Source organism: Mus musculus, chromosome 1 (assembly GCF_000001635.26).
Source record: "Mus musculus strain C57BL/6J chromosome 1, GRCm38.p6 C57BL/6J".
Classification (NCBI taxonomy): Eukaryota; Metazoa; Chordata; class Mammalia; order Rodentia; family Muridae; genus Mus; species Mus musculus.
Window position 1 is genome coordinate 68941511 of NC_000067.6, and position 20341 is coordinate 68961851.

The 20341-nt window shown below is 36.0% G+C and overlaps 1 protein-coding gene and 1 long non-coding RNA gene across 6 annotated transcripts in view; both read right to left on the reverse strand.

The window, feature by feature from the left end:
• Erbb4 (erb-b2 receptor tyrosine kinase 4) overlaps positions 1–20341 on the reverse strand; it is a 1076693-nt gene that overhangs the window by 909627 nt on the left and 146725 nt on the right. The gene's annotated exons all lie outside the window — the stretch shown is intronic.
• On the reverse strand, positions 469–15129 carry Gm51744. The gene is made up of 2 exons (XR_003948681.1): positions 9064–15129; positions 469–8780 (listed from the first exon to the last, which is right to left on the reverse strand). It is a non-coding gene; the product is annotated as a predicted gene, 51744 (long non-coding RNA).

Sequence of the window (20341 nt, forward strand, 5' to 3'; positions counted from 1 at the left end):
ATCCTTCACATAAAAAAGCTTCTAAGAATGGGACAAGTAGTTTATTTTGATCACACAGTTGCCTGTAACCATCTATAACTCTAGTTCTGAGAAAATCTACAACCTCTTCTTCCAGGGCATGAGGCATCCACCCAATGCACATACAAACATGCTGACAAAATACATATAAATCCCAAGTAAAAGTTTTAAAAGATAAATTAGGCAAAGGTTTTTATTAATGAAGCTTAATTTAAAAAGCTTCACTTACAATATCATATGTAAGCTGGGCAGTGGTAGCACACACCTTTAATCCCAGCACTTGGGAGGCAGAGGCAGGTGGATTTCTGAGTTTGAGGCCAGCCTGGTCTACAAAGTGAGTTCTAGGACAGCCAGGGTTATACAGAGAAACCCTGTCTCAAAAAATCAAACAAAAAAAAGAATATCATATGTAATTTTAAAATGCAAATCCTACATAATTATTTTATCTACTTTTTTTAAATCTGGCAAATGGATACTAAAGCATGTTTGTTTGTAACGTAATAGAGGCATAAATCCAAAGTACTACAAGTAAAAATTGCTGGAAAAGACTGAAGTAGCATGATATGTAGTCTCTCTCTCTCTCTCTCTCTCTCTCTCTCTCTCTCTCTCTCTCTTTCTCTCTCTCTATCTATCTATCTATCTCCCCCCTCTCTCTCATAATCACACACACACACACCATATCTTACTACTTCCTTATTTAAAAATTAAAGCATTTGCATCTTTAAATTTCCCTGAACTAAAGTGTCAACATATGCCTGTGATCATCAGATTTTCTGTAGTAGTATTTGTCTAGACATTCCAACTTCCATTTTAGAAACACTCCCAGATAGAGATAACTGGTTCTTTGTTATTGCAGATAAGATCGGCTCCCAGCCAAGAGTTCCAGGGCACTATTTTTGCCAGGTGCATATCAGTGTTCATGTTCTACACCAGCAGAACATTTTCCTAATTGTCTGCTATCTGTTTTGTATTTCCTTAATGACCAGCTGTCAAAAATCCAAGCACTGGTATTTGCAGTGCAAATAGGTAAAATGTAAAAATATGTTCTTATTTGTAAGGGTGAGTGTGTGTGTGTGTGTTTACTCTGGTCCAAAATGAGTAAACTTTAAATTCTACTCATTCAGAAGGAACACTAAAAAATTATATCTAAGTAGGATTTTCCATAGTCTTCCTTAAAAATCCCCAAACTAACACACACACACACACACACACACACACACACACACACAAATCCTCACGTAAAGTAAATGGTCACATCATGATTTATCAGTGTCTTTTCTATAGCAGTGTATGTATTCCTGTTAGAGAGTATTCGCACTGAATCGTAACTGATGCACAAAATACCTAGTAGACTAGATAGATCTGGTGATTTTATGTCAAGGAAGAAACATATCATTTATAATCCAAGGTCCAAGGTACTTTAAAAGCAATTAACAATAAAAAGAAAGAAAGAAAGAAAGAAAGAAAGAAAGAAAGAAAGAAAGAAAAGAAAAGAAAAGAAAAGAAAAGAAAAGAAAAGAAAAGAAAAGAAAAGAAAAGAAAAGAAAAGAAAAGAAAAGAAAAGAAAAGAAAAGAAAAGAAAAGAAAAGAAAAGAAAAGAAAAGAAAAAAGGGGAAAAATCCAGGGGCAAAAGGAAAGAAAATATTTACATACCCCCAAATAATTATTAGATTTAGGAATAACTTTTTCATTAAAGATAATATTTTCCCAGCCACTTCATTTGTGTGTTCACTGTCAGTGAAAATCAAATCAGGAGTTATCTCTTATACAAATTAGCATGGCTTTGGTGCTGGCAGGGCAGGCCATGTCTGGCAGGGTTCTATCTAAAAGGAGGCTTAGCTGATAAGCATGAGTGCTCACACTCTACGTGACAGTGTTGGAGAAAATGCTTTGGCAAGCCTTCCAAGAGTCTGATGTGTAGGTGATAGGCAGCCCCAAAGGGAGAAACATGCGGAGAGCCCTTAGCATTTCATTTTGTAAAAAATATTTTCCAAAACACATAAATTATGAGCTACACAATGGATTATAATTATTTAAGAAGGGCCCATGTCTTCCAAGACACTCATCATTTTACCAGGCCTCATTTTTGGTAAATGTTTACAACTTCACTACATATTTTCAGATTAATCCAATTTTATAATTGGGAATAATTGTTTAACACTCTGCCAACCATTACTTCACATAAAAGGCTCTGAGGAAATAATGGTTAAATAATGGATCCTAGAGTGTTCACAGGTGAAAGCAGTGTATCTTCACGTGATTACAAACCTTGATTTTAAGCCTATTTTCTTTTAAGCTTTGAAAAACTATTGCTCAGGAGAGGAAGAAAATAACATCAATTGAAGCATTTTGAGACTATTTTTTATTTGTGACACAGATGTATATTTGTGGAAGAGAGTTTAAAAAGCAACATTACTTCATAATATATTTCTATAGATTTATTTTTAGTATTTTTAACTAATAGTCTGTGGGTGTGGAGGTTTTGTGAAGCTACTGCAGGTGCCTATGGAAGCCGGAAGCCTCAGATTCTCATGTACTTGGAGTTAAAGATAATTGTGAGTCACTCCAACATGGGTGCCATGAGCCAGACTCAAGTCTGTTGTAAGAGAATTCCTGCTTCTGACTGCTGAGACTTGCAGCCCCTGAAAGTGAAGCTATAAGTACATTTAAGAAGCCCAGTGCATTTGGCATAGTGACATTGAGTCTCTACTATGAATTTGTAACTTTCAAATTTTTGGCGAGACACCTCTTTCTCTCTCCTTATAAACTGGTTAGTGACGATCTACAGTGCTGAGAAATATTTTGAAATCTCACAAAGAGAAGGGAACATTTTTGAAAAAAAGGAAATTTCAACTCAAAAGACTATCTTCCTGAGAGTCAGAAGCATGCTTCAAAGATCACTGATCCAGGAAAGGCTCCTGAATGGACAACCTGAGAATATCCTAGAGCACTGTTGAGACTAAGGTCAGCCTGGAAGTCTGCTAAAGCACCATTGGGATGAATGACCACATATCTCACTACTGTTCCACAAAGGCATCTCAGAAAGATGAGAACGATATTAGCCCCAAATGTACTTACAGAAGACTTTTGTGTGCATGTGAAATAACATCCAAGTTCAATTGCAGTTAATGCTTACACCTAATACATCATAAGAAATACTGATTAAGAAGATAAATTCTTATTTTCAAATAAATTATTCGCACCCTCCCATCCTGAAAAACAAGAAACATCTGTTGCAGAGTGTGTATAAATAGATTTTAAAATTAAAGTGTGAAAATAGCACAAAGTAAACTTAATGTTGGTGTGTGGGTTTGCCTGAATTGGTTTCCAAGCCTAGAGCAATGGATCCCACTAGACATTGCACCATAAGCAGTCTGACAGTTCCATCACACTATACTCCAAAGATGGATAAAATCTTAGCCTCATAACGTTAATTAATCTCAATGAAGAATTCATGATGGTTACCCAAAACTTAGGCAAGGAAATAAACTGAAACCGAAAATTTAATGAGTGTCCATAAAGTATAACAACAACAACAACAACACAACATCATCAAAAACAACAAGAAAAACCCTCTAATTCAAATCTGAATGATATATCCCTACATGGGGTTGTATACTTCCCATAAATGAGATGTCAGTCAGGAATACTTTAGAAGAGGATTCTGATGTCAGTAATAACTATCAACTTGAAAGAGGCTAGAACTTCTTGGGAGACGGTCCTCTGGGCATGAAGATGAAGTGTGAAGACATGCTCACACCAGGCATGCTCATCATTCCTTAGGGTCAGGAGGATCTTGCACTACACAAAGCACTAGTATTCACCTTTTTCTTTATAGCTGTGGGTGCAATGTGACCAGCTACTTCAAGTACCTTGATTTTCCCACTGTGATCGACTATCCTATGAACAATAAACTAAAATAAACCACTCTTTCCTTATTTTTTTTTTTGGTTTCAGGGTATATTAATTGAAGTAAGAGAAAAGGCTAGGACAGGAAAATTATAACTTGTAATTTTAAGACCAGTCAGACAAGTTTAAAAATGGGATGTGCATGAGAATGTGACATTAATAAAACTGTTATAAGATTTATTAATTATTTCCTATAAGATTTATACCTGCAAGATTCATAAGACACCAGCCAAAGATGCTGTTTAACTTCACATTTAAATTAATTAGAACGCTATAAAATGAAGAATCCTGTTTCTTAATCATACACAGAATCATAAATGCCATGTGTTTTATAACCTCAATATGAATAGTTATTCCACATTGGACATTGCCAATAATGATCATTTCTGCAAAGCCTGCCCTAGAGTACATATAAATTTTATAAATACATTTGTGGCCAAGTAATAAAAAGCCAACAGAGATTTGAACAGAGGTTAATTTTTCAGTCATAGGAAGCAGATCTCAGCTAGAACTGCCAATGCTGGTTAGACAAATATTGTCACACCAACAGGGCATTCCTCCTCAGAGATGTGTCTTTTGACCTTGTGTTTTCCGATTCCTGGATATGGGATGGCTCCTATAGATATCTACGTTTCTAACAAGAAAGAAGACAGCAAAGCACAGGCTACCAGCAATATTCTAAACGATGTCCTAAAAGTTCCCACAAAGTTCCACTTGTGTCTCCTTGGTTAGGAGTGGCTACGTCCTTTGAGGTCATAAAGAAGAAAGAGTGCTGAAGAAACTCTTCCAGTCAAATCAAGGCACTGCTAGCAAGAAGAAGGGGGAGGAAAATGATGTGAAAGCAGATAGAAGGGAATAGCTTTGAAAATCAACCAATGCTGCTTATCAAATAGATCTCTTTCAAGAAAAACTAATTAAAAGATGAAAAATAAAAGACAGGTAAATGAATTTCCTTTTCTTTGGTGGAAGTTTTAAAGGAGAATGTCTCAGTTGTGAATCTGCTCAAAATTAACCTCTTCCTTCCCTCTTGGAAGGAGGTAGAGCTTATAAACACAATTGACTCCAAAGTCATTAATGTTAGACCTTTCACTAAAGGTGCAGAAATTTAATCAAAGCAGATTAATACTTCTAATATGCTCTCAATTTTGAGTTAATCTTTTGTATTAGATTCCCTGTGTGGTAGCATTTAACACTGAAATGAATTTTCCTACCATCAAAATCTTAGTTGTTTTAAGAATTTGAGATAAGACTTTTGTCAGAAGTATTCTTGCCCAAATGAATACAGTGGAATTTCTTAATATTTATTAAAGAAAAAAAATACTGGAGGATATGTATTCTAAGAAAAATGCCTAAAACTTTGCTTTTTGTAGCCTACATTGGGAAAGAAATGGGGTATAGATTCTTTTGAAAACTATGCGTCAATATATTTTAAAACACTTAAAGAAAATGGTATGTCTTTCAAAGATGGTGAGGCAACATACATTAAACATATTTCTTCATAACAGCAATATTTTTCTAAACTATGAAAATACTGAAAGGATATCAAACATTTCTAACTTGGTATGTAGGTTCTATAACCAGAAAATCCAACTACATGTGATTTTACTAATTGTAGACTATCCTCAAAATATATAGATTTTTTTCAAGATAATGCACACTGCAATAAGGTATGGTAGACCAACCATGAATGGAATGAACAATCCAAATGCAAAACAATTACTGAGGATCCATAGACATGACCCATTGAAGTAAAGAGCAACTAAGTCACAAGTAGAAAAGTTTTGGATACAGAAATCTGAAGGCAATACCATACACTGACCCAGGGGCAGAGGAGCAGCGTCTCCAGAAGCATCATGTCTTATTGGTGTGACAGGATGGACTGTATCCCACTCGAGTACTTTATGATGGAACTATATTTGGAGATGCCGTGATAAAAACAAATATCAGATAAGCGTGAGACTTAACATAATGGTATCTTTACAAATGGCTTCTCAGTCACAAACGAAAGCATATTGAAAAGATGAGGGAAAGGTAGATACTGACAAATGGTGAAAAGCCTCAGACAGAATCAAATCTGTCCACACCTTGACATTAGGCTTGAAGATTCAAGAATTTTGATGAATATCTTTTTACCTAGGTTGATGAGATGGTTCAGCAGTAAAAGACAAACCATGCTGATGTAAGTTCAATGTCAGGATCTATGGTGGAGATATCCATTTCCTGAAATTGAAGTCAAACCTCCATGTATATGCCATGGCATGGCATTCATGGGATCTCTCTCTCTCTCTCTCTCTCTCTCTCCCCCTCTCTCTCTCTCTCTCCCTCTCCCTCTCCCTCTCCCTTTCCCTCTCCCTCTCCCTCTCCCCCTCCATCTTCCTCTCCTCCCCCTCCCTCTTCCTCTCCTCCCTCTCTTTCTCTCTCTCTCCACATATCACATATACATGCGTACACACACACACACTCACACTCACATACAGAAACACACATCTTGAATATATTTGATTGCCCCCTCTCTCACACACATATACAATGAACAATAAATAACACTATACATTTTACATATAAATAAATTCCTATTGTTTAAGCATTACAGCCATTACTGCTTTGTTATGGCAGCAGTTATAAGTATACAATCTGAGACAGTGGGATTGAGTGAACACAGTATCAATTTCTCAGTTGCTTCAAATACTGTGTTTGCATAGCCTGCTGACATTAATTGAATTTTACATAAAATGAAGCACAGCTTTCATTATTTGCTGCATATATTTAAATTGAGTTAATATTAAACCATAAGCTGCATAGTTATTTAAATGTGTATTAATTAAAATTATCAAATTTGAAATTTTAGTTTCACAGTCATGCTAGCTAAATATTTAATATCCATAATGGTGGTTTCAAGGAAAGCCTCATGTTCTATTTCATTTTGCATTGGTTCCAATAGTCATACACAAAATCAGAACACACAGGAGCATCTTGGCTGCTGTGCATTATACCAACTGAGGCAATTATGTAGCTCAGTTCATACATTAACAAACAACCCACACAGAAATGTATTATCTCAGCATCCTTTCAAATAAAGAAAGAATTTCTCAAACAATGGCACTGTGTTACAAGATCTAGGAAGAGAGATCAAGAAAAAAAAATCTTGACCAACAGAATAGAGGAAAAACTAACACTGTCATAGCAAATCCTTACAATTTATTTGAAAGCTTTTATCAAGCCAAGCTACTATCATGTTGGGAATTCTTGAGGCAGAGTGAGGAAGAGAGGAGGGGAAGGAAAAAGAGGAAAGCAGGATCATGAATTGGAAGGGACAGAAGTACAGAAATCGAGTAGAATCATGTAGGAGTGGGTGATAGAGAACTGAGGGTAGCCAATAGAAAGACCCAGACTCCATGGAAAGGACAGTCTCCCAGGATCCAGTGGGGATGCCTTTAGCTGAAATACCCAACAAAGGGGAGCTAGAAAGTGTAGATACCATATCCAATAAATAGGCACAGCCCTCAGTTGAGGGATGGGGCCACCTATGCATCTCAAAATTTTAAACCCAGAAATGTTTCATCCAAGGGAAAGACAGGGACAAAAAAAGTGGAACAGAGACTGAAGAAAAGGCCATCTACAGACCTCCCACCTAAAGATCCATTCCTTCTGCAGACACCAAACCCAGACACTATTGCTGATGCCAAGAAGCACTTGCCCACAGGAGCCTGGTATGGCTGTTCCCTGAGATGTTCTACCAGCACTTGACCAATACAGAGGCGGATACTCACACTTAACCAGTGGACTGAGCCTGGGGACCCAGTGGAAGAGCTAGGGAAGGACTGAAAGAACTGAAGGGGATTGCAACCCTATAAGAAGAACAATATCAACTAACTCTAGAGCTCCCAGGGACTAAAAAAAACAACAAAACAGTATACATGGAAGGAGCCATGACTATAAATATGTATGTAGCAGAGGATGACATTGTCTGCCATCAATGGGACCATAGGGAGATGCTAGAGGGGTGAAGCAGGAGTGGGTGAGTGGGTGGAGGAGTACCCTAATAGAGACAAAGGAGAGGGAGGAGAGGGGTGATAGGATGGGTGAACATTATGGAGGCGTAACCAGGAAGGGAGATACAATTTGAAATGTAAATGAATAAAATGATTAATAAAAAATTAATCAAATATCTCACACCTGGGTGAATGAGATAGCTGATCAGGTTATGTCACTTACTCTTATGCTAGAAATGTTCTGACAACCCCAAAGTACTGTTGTTCTTCTAATACCATAGGCAGGAGCTGGTCAAAATTATTTAGCAGGCTTCAAATTATTAGACATTGAATTCATGTCCTTTTAACAAACATGACAATCATGGAAATGTAATAAGAAAGTTTCATAAATTTGAAGGATTATTTCTGTACAAACACTTAGTATTTGTCTAAGTAAGTTTCTAGCATATCCTATAAATTTTTCTTTCCTAATAATGTGTACCATACTTCTGAAAGTGCTCACTAAACCATATAAAAAATTACAAATAAGAGAATCTATAATAAATTATTCAGTGTGCTGTTATAAAAAGAGCAATGGGGGCTATGAATCATCTCATTGTAGATTTAAAGTGTGAAACAAACAGGTTTTTAGCCCACTGGGATAAGTTGAGTAAGTGGTGGCCATTAAGCTAAAAATACGTTACTTTGACTAATGAAAATAACCATTGTACATCCTGAGACAATTCAATTAGGAAGTAATTCACCTTTCATCCTTCTGCGTATGTAACATGAAGTATCGCAAAAGTAGATATTGAATCTAAAGACTAGAGAAGGACACAGGGGAACTCTGCAATGGTATGTGTATTCTGAAGTAGAAGCAAGCTTAACACAGTGTGTTAAGAGAACATGTTCTGTGTTGACCTGTCTATGGTTGAAAACCTCACTGTGTTAAGCTTGCTTCCATTTCAGAATACACAAAGCATTGTAGAACCCTCCTAGTTCATTACTAAGGATGGCTTTTTATTTCTTTAGATTCCTACTTAGAACTCTGTAATTATTCTCCATTCACATGTAGGTGATTAATCAGAAGAATATGATTATTGCATGCATTATGTTTAAAGTTCCCTGAGTAGTTTCACACAAGCAAATGATAAAAAGAAGCAACAAGACTGAAGACAGGATATGTTGTATTTTGGATAGGTGAGAATCTGGGAGAATCCTGCAGCTATTTGAGGTTATTAATAAGTCTTAAACAAAGGAAACCAAGTCCTCAGCATTAATTTCCTTTAAAGAGCATTACATAGAAGTTTTCAGATTTGAAAAGATCTGCCTTAGTCTTAGATCACGAGGTTCTATGTATTCTTAGAGATACATGCATATGCAAGACAAAGGTTGAACAAAAAAATCCATGCACAGGCAGGGTCAAATATACATACTAAAACAGTCATTTCAAGTTACTTTCCATATTTGTGGGTATCTCATCTGTGCATCAGCAACTTCGGGACAAATGTTTTGTTTTAGAGAAACATCAGGTCTGCCTTCCAAAATAATTGACAGGCACAAACAAGGCAAACAGACATCCTTGATAACCACTATTGCATTATCTAGTATCCTGCATACAGACCCTTTAATGGAATACTTCATATACAGAAAGAGAAGCTGCAGAAAGGAATAGGAAAGTTGAAAAAGGAATGAGTTACTTGATGTTTACAAGTGGCTTTTCCAACATGCGCTGGGATTTTAAACACATGCTGGGATTTGCTGTTGATATTTTCAGGGAGAGAGCTCTTGTACATCTGTAGGATAGTAATATTTGTGCTAGGCTTAAAATTGCTATTATACTGAATAAAGCACAAGTCATTGTCCTTGGGGACATTATTATAGGGACACCATCATTGACATTGCACATGTCAAGATTATTACATACTATACTTATCTTCACTTTTAAGATAAAAGTGACTTCTCTATTTTATTTTCAGTTTAAATTTTTCATAGCACATACGTTTCTAAAAACACTATCTCCTCTGTATTTATTTTGTCAAGTTCCAGCTTTTATGTATGTATGTATATATATATATATATATCCTTGTATTTTATGGGCAGCACTACCATATCTTAGATAAAATTGTGAAAGCTAACAGCTAATTATATGGCTCCTTTAATTCTCAATGACACATCCATACATATTGTGATTAATAAGCTTTTGAAAAGGTTCTGTATATCGGGTAGGAAAATTTTTTGCACTAAATCATAAAATATATTTCCTTAGAAGAAGAAAAGGTTTGAATGCTGAGTGGCCCTTGGACCAGCTTGAACTTAGCAGCTCTTGAAAACAATCTAAGGAAGGAAGATAAGAAAGCACCATGGTAAAACTTGCGAGCAGAGTGGATGCTGGCTATTCTGGGCTCCAAATTCACTTTCCCTAAGTTCTCTATAAAAGGTATTTTAAAACTCTCTCTCTCTCTCTCTCTCTCTCTCTCTCTCTCTCTCTCTCTCTCTCTCTCTCTCTCTCTTTTCTCTTTCCTCACTCCAAACCCTCATATATACTGCTCCTCGCTCTTTCAAATTCATATATATGCATATATGTTGGTATAATGTTACTTATACATGTGTTTTCAGAGCTGACCACTTGATATTCAGGAATCAATTGGTATACTCTGTTTTGGAGTAAACTATTCTCCTATTCTCAACATTCAATAGTTTACTCAGTGTAGAGATGATACCTTCTGGGTTTTCCCAATATACTTTTGAATGTCTATTGTTACTGTCATTTTCAGCTCATGTATAGGCAATCATGTTGGCAAGAAAACAAATTTACCCTGCTTTTTAAGGTAATTCTGCCAACCAGCCCTATCTCTTAACACCCATCACTGCCAACCCATCCTACTCCTTGTGATTGTTTCAAGCAGTACTTTGAAATCACATCACAGTTCTAAACTCCACACAACTATACAGACATTATTGTGGATGCCAACAAGAGCTTGCTGACAGGAGCCGGATATAGCTGTCTCCTGAAAGGCTCTGCCAGTGCCTGACAAATACAGAAGTGGATGTTCACAGCCATCCATGGGACAGAGCACAGGGTCCCCAAAGAAGGAGCTAGAGAAAGTACCCAGGGAGCTGAAGGGGTTTGCAGCCCCATAGGAGGAACAACAATATGAACTAATCAATACCCCCCCAGAGCTCCCAGGGACTAAAACCACCAACCAAAGAAAACACATGGTGGAACTCATGGCTCTAGCTGCATATGTAGCAGAGGATGGCCTAGTCAGTCGTCAATAGGAGGAGAGGCCCTTGGTCCTGTGAAGATTCTATGCCCCAGTATAGGAGAATGCCAGGGCCAAGAAGCAGGAGTGGGTGGGTTGGGGAGCAGGGGGGGGAGGAATAGGGGATTTTTGGAGGTGAAACCAGGAAAGGGGATAACATTTGAAATGTAAATAAAGAAAATATCTAATATAAAATTTTAAAAATTGAAAAAACCTTAAAAAAGAAAGAAAAAAAAAGTGGGTTCAGAAAGATGAATATGTTGTCCTATATTTTCTTTCTTTTGTGGATAGATTTTATATATATACAACTATAACATATGCACATATAAAAATGTAAGGAAGTCTTCCACGGGGATCAAGAAGACTGACTGGAGTGGGATAAATGAAAAGAATGGATGCTTGAAAAGATCATTGTCTGCATATGCTACATGTTTGTATGAAAACATCCTCATGAGACTTAGTGTTATACTTAGTAAATCTATGACGATAAAAGTAATAAACTTGAGGTCATTAAGATTGCACATTTGTCTTAAACCTGCTCTTTATCTCCCAGTACAAGAACATTGCCTTTAAAATTAAGAAAAAAGTACATAAATCCTCGCTAAAACAGGTGCCTACCATGACCTGAACAAGACACCGCAAGAGACATCGAGGCTGTAAGCACACAGAGGTTTCATCCCTACAAAAGAAATAACAGGCAACTGAGGGATGCAGAGAGCTGGAGACATAGTCGGAACCCACCAATGCACCAATAGGATATTCAATACAATAATCTCAGCCCTGAAAACATATATATACAAGTAGCATCATATGAACTGATCAGGAAATATTCATGCAATAAGGAATACATCATCTTTTCACTTATACCATCATATGTCAGTGGGTCTGCCCTAGATCTATTTGTACAGAGGGAGAAGTGGAATATATTTTACAATCTCACAAAAAATAAAAATATAACTATTTACAGTTTTTCACAAATGTAATGTCACTTATAAAATTATTACTTTGTATTTTAATGGCTCACTAATATAAATTAATCTATTTTAGCAACCTTTTTTTATCACACACACATGCACACTCACACACACATATATATTATGTATATGGTACTATATATTTTTATTTTTAAATCTTTATTTTTAAATTTTTGTACTCCTGTTTCATGATGGACATGAAACTCATATACACTGTCCTTTAATAAAGTAATACTTCCACTTATGACTTGGCAATTTGAAATATCATTGCAGCAAATGCCTTGGAGAACATGGTGACATGTTTTCTCCGTAATAATAAAATAAAAATAAATTAGTAGTTCTACCATCTTACCAACTTGATCCTAGAATTAAACTATTAATTAAAATGTGATTAGAGGCTTAAGAGATGGTTAATGATTATGAGAAGCTGCCTTTCTTCCAGATAACACAAGTTCAACTCCAAGTGTCAGCATCAGGCAGCTCATAACCAGCTATAAACCCTGCTGTGTGGGATCTGTCCTAATTGGCTTTTGAGACCACTAGCATTGATAGATAGATAATAGATAGATAGATAGATAGATAGATAGATAGATAGATAGATAGATAGATAGATAGATAGATAGATAGACAGACAACAATTTAAAGATACGTTGTAGAATGCTAATGTTATAAATCTAACATAAGTACAGCCTATTGTCATATTTTCCATTTAAAGGAATTTAGTGGTTCTTTCCAAAAACAATCATTTGAGCTTTAACACATGTTTATCAAATGCATCTGAAATATATTTAATATACTGTATCTTTACCTTTCATTTGTACTGAAGAAATCAAATATTTCTAAAAATACCTACCATAGTTTTTGATATTTTTAAAATTTGTTTTAACAGGACAGATATTTGTTAAATATTTAAACAGGACTAGTGATTATTTTCCATTTGAAAATTCCTTGTTAAAAAATGCATCTGATCTTATACATCCTCCTGACCCCAACTCCTCCGAAGTCTTCCACATTTTCCCATTCACCAACTCAAAGTCCTTCCTTTGTCTCTCTCTTTATTTTTTATGTGTGAAACTCATTATATTTTTTCTCTCTCTATTTAAAAAAATCAAACAAAAATCAAGACATTTAAATGTATAAATACATATATACCACAGAATTTGAAATATTAAATACACAAGCCAAAGACTAATAAGACAAGAAATTCCCAAACAGTGTGATTTGAGACAGAATATCTACCACAATACTATTAAGTCCATTTGCGTTGGTTGTCTTCTGGGCACTGGGCCTATGCTTATGTCCAGTTAATATACCCAGTGAGATGCCACTGAACAGAACCAAGTTTTCCTTTGCAAATATTCTAGATAGTTTCTTGATTAGGTGTGGAAACAATTGTTCAACTCCCCCTCTTACTGATGGAACCCTGTCTGTCTTGAGCCTGTGTTGCCACAATCTGGGAATTCACGTGGGCATCACCAGTGTAGTGTCTAGATGAAACTGAATCCTTAGGGTTCTTCAAGAATAGTCTGTCTGTCTGTCTGTTTGTTTGATTGTTTAAAACTCTAGTATCATCAGCTCTTTATTAAACATTATGATGTTCCTCTTGATAATGGCCTCAAGCTATTAAAGTAAACTGATTAGAACAGTGTGTCAAGCAAAGGAGGATGTTGTGTCTTCTCCCTGTTCTTCTAAAGCAGAAACTTTGTGAAAGTGCAAGTTTAATAACAGACTCTAAGCAGCCATACAAAGCCATTAGGACAGATTGAGTTATTATAGAGGAGCCAAAGAAAATACACAAAATTAACCTCAGAAATTTACAATAAACTCAGTCTTTGAGAAGTTTCATCCTGTATGTCTCACCTTCCTCTAATAGACATGTCTGTTGCCCAGAGTGAAGCAGACTAAGGTTTTCATACGGATTTGACATTTTACTTTTCCTGCCTCCTCTCAGCAGCTGACCACTGAACAGAGTGGCAATGTCTCTTTCTATCAAAGGTACAGTGTGCTGCCCAGCTCTGTGTGGGAGGCTTAAAATTGCTCAGCCCCATGGTCACTTGGTTACTACATTACACTGCAAGAATATAGGAGGTAAGCCAGTGGGGGACAGAGTATCCTTTCTGAGCTGTGAGAGTTCAGATGATGGACAAACAATGAAGGATTTCATGGTGATGGATTCATTTGATGGCAACCGGCCTCATCCAGAGTCTCCATTAGATTACTTTTGAACATGGTGTACTCATTGCTTCTCTATTTGTCAAAAGGACATTTTCGAGGCCAAATGTTGCTGTGGAGAGAATTCATAAATGGCTTTCTATAGACGTTTTAAGCATTCTGAAACAAATTTGCTTGGCGTAAAAAAATATGATTTATATTTGTGTTTCTAAAAAAGAACACCACTCTTCCACATGTAGATATAAGTAGATTTTAAATGCTTTTTTTTTCTTTTCAATAGAAAATTCATTAAAACCTCAAGGCAGCTACAATATTCACATGATCACATTTTAAACTTTCTATGCTCAAACATTGTAAGGTTTAAGCATCTGTATTCTTCACGCTCAAAATTTGTCACATAGCAAACAATGGTTGCTGTCCCAGACATCAGACTGGTTTTCTATGTGTGAGACAGGATACTAAAATTCTCAAGTACTATGGCCATGGGAAATACACTTGTATGGGAGGTCAATGATCCAAGAAGTGAGACAATCAAATATCAAGAAGCAGAGGTCTGCACAGGCAGCAGATTCTCATGTACTGATTATATCACCATTTGTCATTGGCTGGCTAGTGTATAACCTAATTTAGAAATGTAATGTTTTGGTCAGTGAGGCTATACATTTCTTACCACTTTATATCCTAAAGATGGAATCACTTAATTTAATTTAGGCAGAATTAAAATAAAAAATGAGTACCAGCAGAATATCTAACAGTATTAAAAAGAGGTTTAACAATTTCATATCATTATATATATATATATATAAATTATATGTGATACACACACACACACACACACACACACATATATATATATATATATATATATATATATATATCACATATAATTATTTCCACAAACAAAATGGATGGTTAGAGGATGGCCAACCAATAAAATCTATATGAAATTGCTGAACATAGCTAATGTATCTAGTCTTTTTTCTCAGCTTCTAACCTCACAAAGAAGAAGAGCAGAGGGCCAGCAAACACTGGCTTAATTATTCCCATCAGTCTCAGAGACAAGGCGCTTAAGAGTTTTAGCTGCTGTAAACACTCCCCTGATAGCAGATAAGGGATCTGCTGAAAGGCGTTTTTTGTCTGGAGAAACCTCAGGGGCACACCAGTTAATCATTGCTGCAATACTGTGTATGCATTACTACATCAAAGGAAACAGAACCCAATATTCCATTGTGAAGATTTTCTGTGTTTTTTGTAAAGGTAAGAACTAATGTAAATCATTTTAAAAGTTTAAAAATTACACTTTCTTTTGAAACAAAGCATGTTTGCGCTTTCACTCACTATTCTCCTTCAAAAGAAAATAAGCTTTTATTCCTTTTCGTCCCTAGATATTGTGGACAAGAATATACAAAGTTTCCAGGGAAGCAAATGATGTAACATTAGTTTTAAGGAGACTTTACACCCTTGTATCTCAAAGTATTGATAAGGAGCAGACATGTATCCCATAACCTTACTTTATCATAACACTGGACACAAAACAATGTTATTCTTGCATATCAGTAGTGTGTGTGTGGGGGGGGGATCTATTTCTAGAAACTGACACTTACTGTGCCTAACAAAGAACCTTTCTTCCACTTCAAATGACTGTAGCCACAATAACTATCTCTTAAAACAGAGTTAAATAGACTTTACCATGGTTCATATAAGAGATTTAGAGCTTCCATTCCTTTCCAAATATCTGCTCAGGTTTTACCTCACCGACATGGCCTGTCTGCCTCTCTAAGTTTAAAAACAAAATACTACAGCTTTTTCAGGATTAACCATCCTTTTCTCAGAGCCTGGCCCTAAGTACTCTGTTTCCTTTTACTGGAAGCATGCCCAACCTCCAGCCCCCATTCCACATTGTCTACCTACCTATCCTCTTTCAATCCATCATGTCTGCCTCTCCCCTCCTGTCACTTGATGTAGAACCTCTTGCCTGAACTGTTGGAGAACCTTTGCCCAGTTGCTGTATAATATTTATGTCTAATATTTATGTGCATGGTTACTTTCTGCATTTTAAAAGGCACACTAACTTCATGGAGTACTTGCTATGCAAAAGGTAATTTATTTGATATCTAATACTTTAATAATAAGTCAAAATAGTATTATGAACCCAAAACACTGCTGCTTCTCTCTGTCTTTGAAATTGTCCAGGTCACTTATTTTTTTTCCTGGTAACTAGTACCCCCCGGAGCTTTTGACTCTAGCTGCATATGAATCAGAAGATGACCTAGTCGGCCATCAGTAGAAAGAGAGGCCCATTGGTCGTGCAAACTTTATATGCCTTAGTACAGGGGAATGCCAGGGCCAAGAAGTGGGAGTGGGTAGGTAGGGGAGTGGAGGGGAGGGTATGGGGGACTTTTGGGATAGCACTGGAAATGTAAATGAAGAAAATACCTAATTATAAAAAAGAAAACTTGATTGATGGATATAATAACTAGAAAAAATCTCAATGGTGGCTGAAATATATTGTATGTGGGTTGATCAGGCTGTATCAGACAAAGCTTGTTTAGGAATTGTTAAACCAAATATTTACCATTATAATGGTAGCCAATTTATTAGTTTAGGGATGAAGACCAACCCACTGTGGGGAGCACCAATCTCTTGGATGAGATCATATACTGTATAAAAAAAGATAAAATGACCTAAGCAATAAGCCTTCATTGCTCTGTGCTTCTAAACTTCAGACAGGCTGCCTAAAGCTCACATTGCTCTGGCTTTTATACCATGGTAGACTGTAACCTTGGACTGCACTAACATAAACCATTTTCCTATAAGTTACTTTTGCCTATTTTATCATAGCAACAGGAATGACAACTAAGAACCTCTCTGTCTTGCCAATGTATGAATACTGTGCAATTCAAATCCTATCCCCAAAGTCTGTCGAAGTTTGAACCTTCATTTTACTATAGAATATCCAGAAGAACCCAGAATTTTATTTTAAAAAAAATGGACAGTATTTTAGTGGGATAAGTCTTAATTGATATTTAGTTTTCAGAGGATTCTAAATCACTTGAGTAAAACTGAACATGTCCCTGTTTTTTCTTTCTGTGGACACCGTGGACAATTAAATGTTTCAAAATGGTAGAACAGTAACAGTGTTTTGCGGTGTGGCAAGACTGACAACTTCCGAATGGGGCAGTCAGAGACCAAGGTTTTAGGATGCATTTAATGAAAAAGACATAGGTGTGTGACTTTGACTTTCAAAAGCATGTCAGCTGTTATTAAATTGTTACTAAATAGCAAATCTTTGGCTCCCCTTTCTAAAAGACAAATTTAGTATGCTAGAGAGGCAATAGTTAGAAAAGCCATCTCCTTAAAAATGTAGAATGATCATTAGAGGAAAGAGCTTGCAGTTAGACAACACATCTTGGAATCTAATTCTAGCAATCCAAGCTATGCAGGTAGGAGCAGATTGTTCAGCTCTGGGTCCTTAATTGATGTCTACCCAATGAAGGAATCCTGATATTGCTCTAATTGACATTGCCTGCCCTTTGGTTTTGTGATATTAACATGCCCTTAATATCAGAAACAAGGAAAGAATGAAATTGTCTAAACAATAGCATACAATAACTAGTTATACTATTTTATCGACAAAATTTGAGGGATAAAATATTCAAGATAAATTATAGACATTGAAGCACATAATTGGTACAGACAAAAAAATATTTGCCTTTAGGACGTATACTGTAGATTATCAAAACTAAGCTATAAAGATGTTGTTATTCTAATCTTTTGAATACAATAGCCATTTTTTGTTTTGTTTTCTCTACTAGCAGATATAGGAAACTGAAAAATATTGAGGATACTAGGGGTCTGGAGAAATGACTCAGCAGTAAAAAATATTTGCTACTCTTGCAGCTGACTAAAATTCAGTTCACAGCACTGCATGGTGGCTGAAAACATACGGGATTCTAGGGGATTTTATGTCATTTTTGGCCTGTGGATATACGTGGTAAAGAGAAATACAAGAAGACAAAAAATTATCCCATACACATAAAAATAAAGTTCAAAATCATGACTTTAAATATGTAACTTGATGTTTCTAGATGCTAAAATTAGACCTTAATAGTACAATAAAAGAAACCTAAGTTGAAGGACATGTATTAGGGAGTAAACTATGCATGTGCAGATAACCTATGTTCTCTACTTTTACACATGTAATATTATTTTAACATGCAGAGGCCTTGGAGGGATACTGCTTACTGGCTTGCTTCCCCTGGCATTCTCAGCTTGCTCTTTTATAGAACCCAGGACCACCAGCTCAGGGATGGCACCACCCACAATGGGCTGGGCCCTCCACCCTTGAGCACTAATAGAAAATGCCTTACAGCTGGATCTCATGGAGGCATTTCCTCAAGGGAGGCTCCTTTCTGTGTGATAACTCCAGTTGTGTCAAGCTGACACACAAAACAACCCAGTACATAGACCAATAGGACTTAGGTACAAGCTTTGAGAATGCCCTTTACTTCTACTCTAAAGTCTTACCCAAATATTATACTTTCTAAAGAAATATTAGTCACTCTTGATTTATATATGCAAAGTAAATATTTTCAATATATATTATAATAGTCACAACCATTTTGAAAGTATTCTATATATTTCCTACACATCTGGATACAAATAAAATAAGGAGAATTATCTTTCTGAAACAAAATGAAAATTAATTTGCAGAATAAGTAATGCCCACAATGGAACTATGACATCTTTCATTAAATGTAAACTGAATAACTCATTACATAAAACTTTTGTTATAAAATTCAACTTGTACTAAATGTCCTAAAATTCACATGTACTAAAATTTGTAGTGGAATATATTTTTTCTTTAACTTAGAATAGCACAAATAAATATGTAAGCTTTATTTGTCTAAAACATTACATTCATGTGGACAATAAAACCTATTTACTTATAGAGAATAATTGCTATTTTAATATTTAAATCACTATACTATTTTCAAGTTAAAACAGCCTAACTAATCGAAACATTACAAAGTAAACGTTTAATTTCATGGTCACAGTATTTATTTTAAGAAGCATAGTCTCAATATTTGCGTTCAGTTTTCCCTTTTCTTTTATTGTTGTCATCACAACTAAAGAAACCTCTATACATACTAATACACAGATTTATAAACTTACAGAAGCACTAGTTCACTATTGTCCATGGACTCGAACTAATTCTCAGCTGCCAAACATGCAATAAGAATAACAGAAGCAAGAACAGGGGAAATTGTGCTTAGAGATGTTGAGTTATTGAATATTATAATCCCCCCAACAACATCTAGTGAGCACTTGGATTGAATAGTTCCACACAGCTTTGGCAAATGTTAGTTTATTATTGAATCTATACGTTGTAGACATTTACTTTAAATCTGAACTATTGCATATGTCCATGCTGATCTATGACTTCCTTGCTTTCATTAGTACTTCTAGTTCACTCTGTTATTAGCCTTTCTTCTCAATCAACTTAGCACACAGCTACTAGATTGTCTAGGGAGATGGGAGGGAAGGGACGTGGGATAAAACTAGTGATTCAGAGCATGGATTGCCAAATTTTTACACTGTGCACGCTATGTTTTTCCAAGTTGTCCTGTGCCCAATTAGAACCTGATTTTGTCCTTTAAAAAAAATGAATTTCAGTCCAAAGCCCCTTGACTCCTACCACTGCTAATAAAGAATTCTCAGTAAGCAATTTGCAGAGTAGGGAAGCCAGGGATAATGCAGCAGGCAGCCTTTACAAGCAAAACAAAACACCAAAGAAAGGGAGTAAAAAGGCTGACAAACAATGGAAGCTCTCCCAGATGACACACACTTACTTTTCTCTCTTTAAAATGTAACATTCAAAGAGCTGAATCAACAGCAACCCTAATGAGTCAAAGTTTTGAATATTAAGGCAAATTATACCTTCACTATTCAGAAGAGGGCAAAAAGTTTTGAGGCTCACCAAAAGAAGCTGGAAGTGAAAGCCAAGGCCACTGACACTGGTGGTGGCAGA